Source organism: Cherax quadricarinatus, chromosome 88 (assembly GCF_038502225.1).
Source record: "Cherax quadricarinatus isolate ZL_2023a chromosome 88, ASM3850222v1, whole genome shotgun sequence".
Classification (NCBI taxonomy): Eukaryota; Metazoa; Arthropoda; class Malacostraca; order Decapoda; family Parastacidae; genus Cherax; species Cherax quadricarinatus.
In genome coordinates, this window is record NC_091379.1 from 570,221 (window position 1) to 577,640 (window position 7,420).

Genomic DNA, 7,420 nt, shown 5'->3' on the forward strand with positions numbered 1-7,420 from the left:
ATGAGGAACAAGATGGGAGCGAGTACTGTGCCTTGTGGAACTGAGCTTTTCACCGTAGCTGCCTCGGACTTTACTCTGTTGACTACTACTCTGTGTTCTGTTAGTGAGGAAATTATAGATCCATCGACCGACTTTTCCTGTTATTCCTTTAGCACGCATTTTCTGCGCTATTACGCCATGGTCACACTTGTCGAAGGCTTTTGCAAAGTCTGTATATATTACATCTGCATTCTTTTTGTCTTCTAGTGCATTTAGGACCTTGTCGTAGTGATCCAATAGTTGAGACAGACAGGAGCGACCTGTTCTAAACCCATGTTGCCCTAGGGTTGTGTAAAGGAAGGGTTTCTAGATGGGTGGTGATCTTGCTTCTTAGGACCCTTTCAAAGATTTTTATGATATGGGATGTTAGTGCTATTGGTCTGTAGTTCTTTGCTATTGCTTTACTGCCCCCTTTGTGGAGTGGGGCTATGTCTGTTTTTAGTAACTGTGGACAGACCCCGTGTCCATGCCTCCCTCTCCATAGGATGGTAAAAGCTCGTGATAGGGGCTTCTTGCAGTTCTTGATGAACACACGGAGTCCATGAGTCTGGCCCTGGGGCAGAGTGCATGGGCATTGTCATTTATCGCCTGTTCGAAGTCATTTGGCGTCAGGATAACATCAGATAGGCCTTGTGTTAACCAAATTCTGTGGCTCTCTCATAAAAAATTCATTTTGATCTTCGACTCTCAGTCTGGTTAGCGGCTTGCTAAAAACTGAGTCATATTTGGACTTGAGTAGCTCACTCATTTCCTTGCTGTCATCTGTGTAGGACCCATCTTGTTTAAGTAGGGGCCCAATACTGGACGTTGTTCTCGACTTTGATTTGGCATAGGAGAAGAAATACTTTGGGTTTCTTTCGATTTCATTTATGGCTTTTAGTTCTTCCCGCGATTCCTGACTCCTATAAGATTCCTTTAGCTTAAGTTCGATGTTTGCTATTTCTCTGACCAGTGTCTCCCTACGCATTTCAGATATATTGACCTCTTTTAGCCGCTCTGTTATTCTTTTCCGTCGCCTGTAAAGGGAGCGCCTGTCTCTTTCTATTTTACATCTACTCCTCCTTTTTCTTAGAGGAATAAACCTTGTGCATACATCGAGTGCCACCGAGTTAATCTGTTCTAGGCATAAGTTGGGGTCTGTGTTGCTTAGTATATCTTCCCAGCTTATATCGGTTAGGACTTGGTTTACTTGGTCCCACTTTATGTTTTTGTTATTGAAGTTGAATTTGGTGAATGCTCCCTCGTGACTAGTCTCATTATGTCGGTCTGGGGCTCCACTCATACATGTCTGAACCTCAATAACATAACAATAAAATAAAAATGCTTTCAAATGAGCTGATGTAGGTAACAGCTCTTAGCTTGCCAATAAAGTTAGGAATCCTTAACCTGTAAATAGCTTGTCAATAAAGCTAGGGATCCTTAACCTTGTCAAACCCTGTGTAAAGAGAGAGAGAGAGAGAGAGAGAGAGAGAGAGAGAGAGTACCTCAGAGTCTCCTCTTCATTACCTTAAGAAGTTCATCTTTCTCTTCTACCGTTAAGTGTTTGTACTTGTCGTGTTGAACACTTAGTCCGCCTCTCCTCTTACTGCTCCCGGGAGCCTCCTCTTGTTGTTGCTGCTGCTGCTGCTGCTGCTGCTGCTGCTGATGCTGTTCCTTCCGACGGAGGAGGTAGGAGGGGACACGACCGTAGTTCTGAAGGAGGTGAGAGACAGACACTGTTTACTTAAAGTGAAGACATACACTGACCTTCTTGAAGACATACACTGACCTTCTTGAAGACATACACTGACCTTGAAGACATACACTGACCTTGAAGACATACACTGACCTTCTTGAAGACATACACTGACCTTGAAGACATACACTGACCTTCTTGAAGACATACACTGACCTTGAAGACATACACTGACCTTCTTGAAGACATACACTTCTCAGTAGTAGTAACCAGTTACCAGTCTCAGTAGTAGTAACCAGTTACCAGTACCGTCTGACTCAACGATCAACCGTCTCTTGAGTCACGGTCTTTCATATTGTGCTGACCTCAGCAGTATTCAAGACCTACTGGGTACTGGGCAGCCGGCGAGCCAGTATTACGTGTGGTAGCAAGGAGATAGGTACGGCTGGCAAGAGCTCTGTCCACATAACAGCAATATACGTAAAACAGCCTACGTGAGTATTTCTACCCTAATCCACGTATCGAACTCCCACATGATAAATGGTGTGCAGCGGTGTGGAGCGTGGATTTACGTTTTTAAGGGTAATTCAAGGCGTTTGAAGGCTGTTTGTGTGAGTAGCGCCAGGGTCAAAGGTGAATCTCCAGCCACCAGCTCTACCCTCCGGCACCACCAGCCAAGCCTGACTCCCCTCACAGCTTTGCCTGCAAGCCTGTTGCAGCCGTTTCAAGCTTCCTGGCTTAGTTCGTGTGCTAATTGCTTCAATCTCCGAGGGGTTGACCCGGATTTTGCAATTAAGCCAGTCAGTAAGCCAGACTGTGGAAGTGAACGCCAGTCAGCCTATCATCCAGCCTGTCTCCTGTCATCCAACTGCTCCTCCGTGCTTTGTGCATCGTTACACGTCTTCCAGTCATCCATTCTCGTGGGGTAAGCCAGTCAGCCAACCCAGCTTCTAACCCAGCTGAGAGAGAGAAGTAAGCCACGCAGTAAGAAGTAAGCCAAGCTCCTCTGAGGTATTGTTTATATCGCTTTGTGCTTCCTGTTGGATGCTAAGAGTGGTTTTCACCATTCCTGTGGCATAGAGTGGGTTAAACCATCTGTGGGTGAGTGGGGCGCGCGGCAGCCTCCCCGTCCCCCCCCCACCACTCTTCCCCCCCACTCTCTCCCACCACCCGGGGTGCGCGGCAGAAGCATCCACCACCACCACCACCACTACCAACCTACCTGTGGTTGTTTGCACCCTTGTACCGGGTCCTAGTACTGTTTTGGCTCACATAATTGGTCAAGAGATTGTAGCTGGTGCCAACGAGATAAAGCCAGTTATGTGAGTTCGCCTAGAAAGCACATTCTTCACGACAACAGTGAATGTCGGAGGCGTCATCACCCCGCGGGACACCATACACCCGCCTCCACCAGTACTCACCGTCCGTCTCCTACTCCCGACTTCAGTGATAATTTTCTTGAGACATTTTCTTGCATTTAAAGACATTTGCGTGTGTGAGACATTTATAGTAAATTGCTTGTGTACTCTAAACCTTGTGTTTTTCAGTGTAAACGCAGTATTCTTTGACTCATTATTTTTTTAGAATATTTTTTTCAGTGTTTTCACTTATCTTATATTTTTTTTTCTGTGTTTTTTTTTTTTTTTTCTTATGCTACTCCTGTCTGTAGTAAGTATTATTGTGTCGTGTACCAGTCAGTCACTCTGTGTGAAGTGATTCATTTTTTTTTATTGTATTGTCATTGTATTTCATGCAGTGCTATTTACCCCAGTATACTAAATTATCCATTTATTGCTATGTGTGTCTTTTTTTCGTATGGCAGCAGTGTCTCATTCCTCTAAATTTTTTTCGCAGACTGTGTACCATTATTTTTGCCAGCAAATTTTTGTCGTATCAGTCACAGCAAGATTTTGTTGTATCAGTCACAGCAGGAATTTGTTGTAAGAATATTAATTTAATGAAGTGTGCTCCGTCACTGTAAGTGTTATATTACCTGTTTTGTTCCTTTGATTCATATTTTTATATTTCTTGAACAAATTCACTCTTGATGCAATTTCAATTACTTTTAACGTAAAGTGTTTTCTTTACTCTGCTTGAGTAAATTGTTTTGTCTAATTTACAATTAAGAGTTAAAGTGTTCAATCAGTTTATTTTTTTTTTCTTCATATTTTAAATTCATTATTTTACCTGAGTTTTCCCAGTGACACTTTATTACTGCAGTGATTATTTCCATACTTTATTTGTTGCACTTGTTCTGAAGTGAATTATTTTGTTAAACTGTTCTCCAGTGAATTCTTTTCTTTTATTGATATTTTTATGAATTATTTAATTTTGTCTATGCATTCTTAGAAAATATTTAAATTTCCCAGTTTACAATTTAATAATTTTATTTTACACTTTCACATTGATTTAAAAATTTAATTAATTAATTTCTTTATTAGCAAGAGTAAAGACAGCTCATTTTGAATTTAATTCAGTCTTCAGTAATATTTTTACTTGTATATTTCAATGTAAATTTTTTTTTTTTTTGTCAATAGTCCTTTAAATTGAGTTTTCCTTCCTCTTGCAGTGTATTTAGAATTATTATTCTGCAGAATTAGTTGTATATCTTTTCATTTCAATTCTAGAATTTTATATCATTTTTATTGTTCATTATTTTTGCCTTATTTGTTCTCGTGTTACTTTGCCATTATGTCTCACATACCGTCAAGTGATACTTTAGTGAATGTCGACACTCAGACCTCTCAGGCTACTACTGCTGGTCCTGTCATCAGTCCTCACAGTTCCTTACCGACTGACAGACCGACTCAGACACCGAGATATTATAGTTATACTCGTGATTCCCTTGATGCGTTACCTTTATTCAATGGCCATGTACATAGTCTTGAAGCATGGTTTGCAGCCATTCGTTCTCGTGCTAGTGCTCTAGCTGAAGGTCCTCCTTCAGAGGAAAGCCTTATCAGACTTGCTAAAGAAGCTCTTTATCGATCTCCTGCTGCTGTTCACGTTGTTGATCTCCTTGATATGCGAGACTTCAGGAATCTTACTAAGTGGTCACAATATGAGGAACTGATTCGTTCTTTCCTTGTCCCAGTAAAAACAGCTGATCCATATGTCGTTCTTAGGGAACTAGTGAATGCTACACCCATGAGTACTGAATCGTTGAGTGCATTTGCTGTTAGATTAGACAAACTTTTATCATCATTTATCAATGCTGTCCAATCATCATCTTTTCTCCCTGAAGAGGCTAAACCATTTACAGAATCAATTGCTAAAATAGCAGCTTTTGGAGCAATTAAAGAACTAATGCCACCTGCTTCTGTGTGTGCTTATGAGGCTGATCCTCCAACTGTAACGATGGAACCTCTTACAGCCTTAAATCATGTACGTTCCTTGTGCCCCCAGGGTACTTTCCCTTGTATTAAAAGTAATGTCACACATATGCCTCAGTCTGCACCACCTCTTGTTTGCGCCACAGAGACAAATCGTAGTCGTCAACCATCTCAGAGATCACCAAGAACCAGTGTACAGAGTCGTTATACACCTCGTAGTATTCATAGTACATTCAGTAACCATAGTCGGCGGAATTGTTACAACTGTGGTTTCCGTGGCCATATTGCAATTAATTGTCCTGATAGTTACCCTAAGAGACGTCGTACTGATGATGAGTACTCAGATCTTCCCTACTGTACTTATCATAGAATACATGGACATGACACATCTGAGTGTAATGCTCTCTATAACCTTCAGTACTCTAGATCTTTCCGTGGTCGTTCCAACCGCAGAACCCGTCGAGGAAACAGATCTCGTGGTTTTCAACATAACCAGAACCAGGCTCATTCATTCAATTCTCAAACTAACCAGAACCAGGCTCGTTCTTCCAATTCGGGGGAATTCGAGCACCCCAGTCAAACCGTCCCATGGTGACAGTAGGTGATAATGAGTACACCATCCCCGTTCACAACTCCTTTGAAGCCTTAAGCAGTCTCGAGCATGACAACCCTGCTGATGATGTTGCTTCACATGTCTCTGACATAGATGATTTTGGGGATGGAGTAGAACAAGTCTTTTCTGATGAAAATCCACCTTTTTGTTTGCACATAACTTCCAATGCAACCATAGGCCCTATAGTGCAAGCATCTGTTTATAATGCGCCCGTTCAATTGTTCATGGACTCTGGTGCGCAAATCAATATTATTAGGTCTAGTTTGTTTAAGGATAAGAAGTTACGACATGTCCTTCTCGTAGAACCGACTCCTGTGTCCTCCCTTAGTGGAGTATCTGGTTCTCACCTGCGTGTCCGAGGTACGACTGCCCTAACCTTTTCTATCCAAGGTAGAGACTTCACTGTTTCCTTCCTTGTTGTCGATCAGATTACTTTCCCTGGTGACCTTCTACTGGGATTTGCTTCCATGCGAGACTTACGCATTGTGCTCGACCCTTATCGATGGCATGCACAAATTGACGACTTGATCGTTCCATTCTGGGGTTACCAGCTTGGATCAGAAATCTGTTATACTGCTGCAGAGTATGATGTACGGATTAAGTCCTTACAAGCTAATGCATTCTCCAGTAGCGTACCCAAGCGGTCAGGCACTGGTAATTCTGTCACTCCCATCAGTGTTCCACCTATACCTTCAGAATTGCAGGATAGTCCGATGCCTCAAGTGTCCGAGGACGCTCAGATTGCCTTGAGTGCTCAACCTATCCCTGCAATGCCTGCTAGTTCGAGTAGTAGTTTCTCCACAGGGGACGCCTTGTCGGAAAACAATTACTTGCAACTAGTAATGCCATCTCTTGTTGATGTCACATGCCGTCTGCAGAAAGACGTTTCTGTTGCGGCTAGTGCTCTCACTAGAGTGTCTGTAGTTGTTCCTAGTGTTCCAGATGGTGATAACGTCCTAGTTGACAGTGATTCCTGCAAAGTAAAAGGTCTATTTGTTGAACCATCCTTACATGTTGTAAGAGATAGTAAGATCCATTTCTACCTGGCCAACACTTCTGGTCACAGTGTTCGCCTTAGAGCAAATACCAATCTTGTTGACCTTGTTCACTATCCTTACCCTGTTCAGGTAGAGGATGAGTTGTCACCTGACCAGTGGGTCGGTGCTATTTCTGCCGGGGAGACCTCATCCACTCACTGGATCAATCTGTTCCACCAGTTGAGGAGAAAGACTTAGCTCCCACTGACTTCCCAGATGAAGTCAAGCGTTTGTTGACTCTGTTGAACAAACGTCGTAAAGCCATTGCTTTACCAGGTGAGAAGATGGGTATAACGAACTTATTGTCCCATCGTATTCCACTTGAACCTGGTACTAGACCTATCTACATACCTGCGTACAGAATGCCTCATTCACAAGTTGCTGTCGCAGAAGAATTGATCAATCAAATGCTTGATGATGGAGTTATTGCACCTAGCAATTCACCTTGGAATGCACCCTTGATACTAGTACCTAAGAAGGATGGTACTTGGCGTCCAGTAATTGACTTTAGGAAGTTAAACGCAAAAACCATTCCAGATCGCTTTCCACTCCCTGTACTGGGTGATCTTTTACGTAATATCGGAGATAACAAAGTCTTTTCAACCCTAGATTTGTTACAAGGGTTTTGGCAAGTCCCTCTTCACGAGGACAGCCAAGAGCTAACTGCATTCTCCACTCCTACAGGTCATTATCACTTCCTCCGTATGGCATTTGGATTACGATC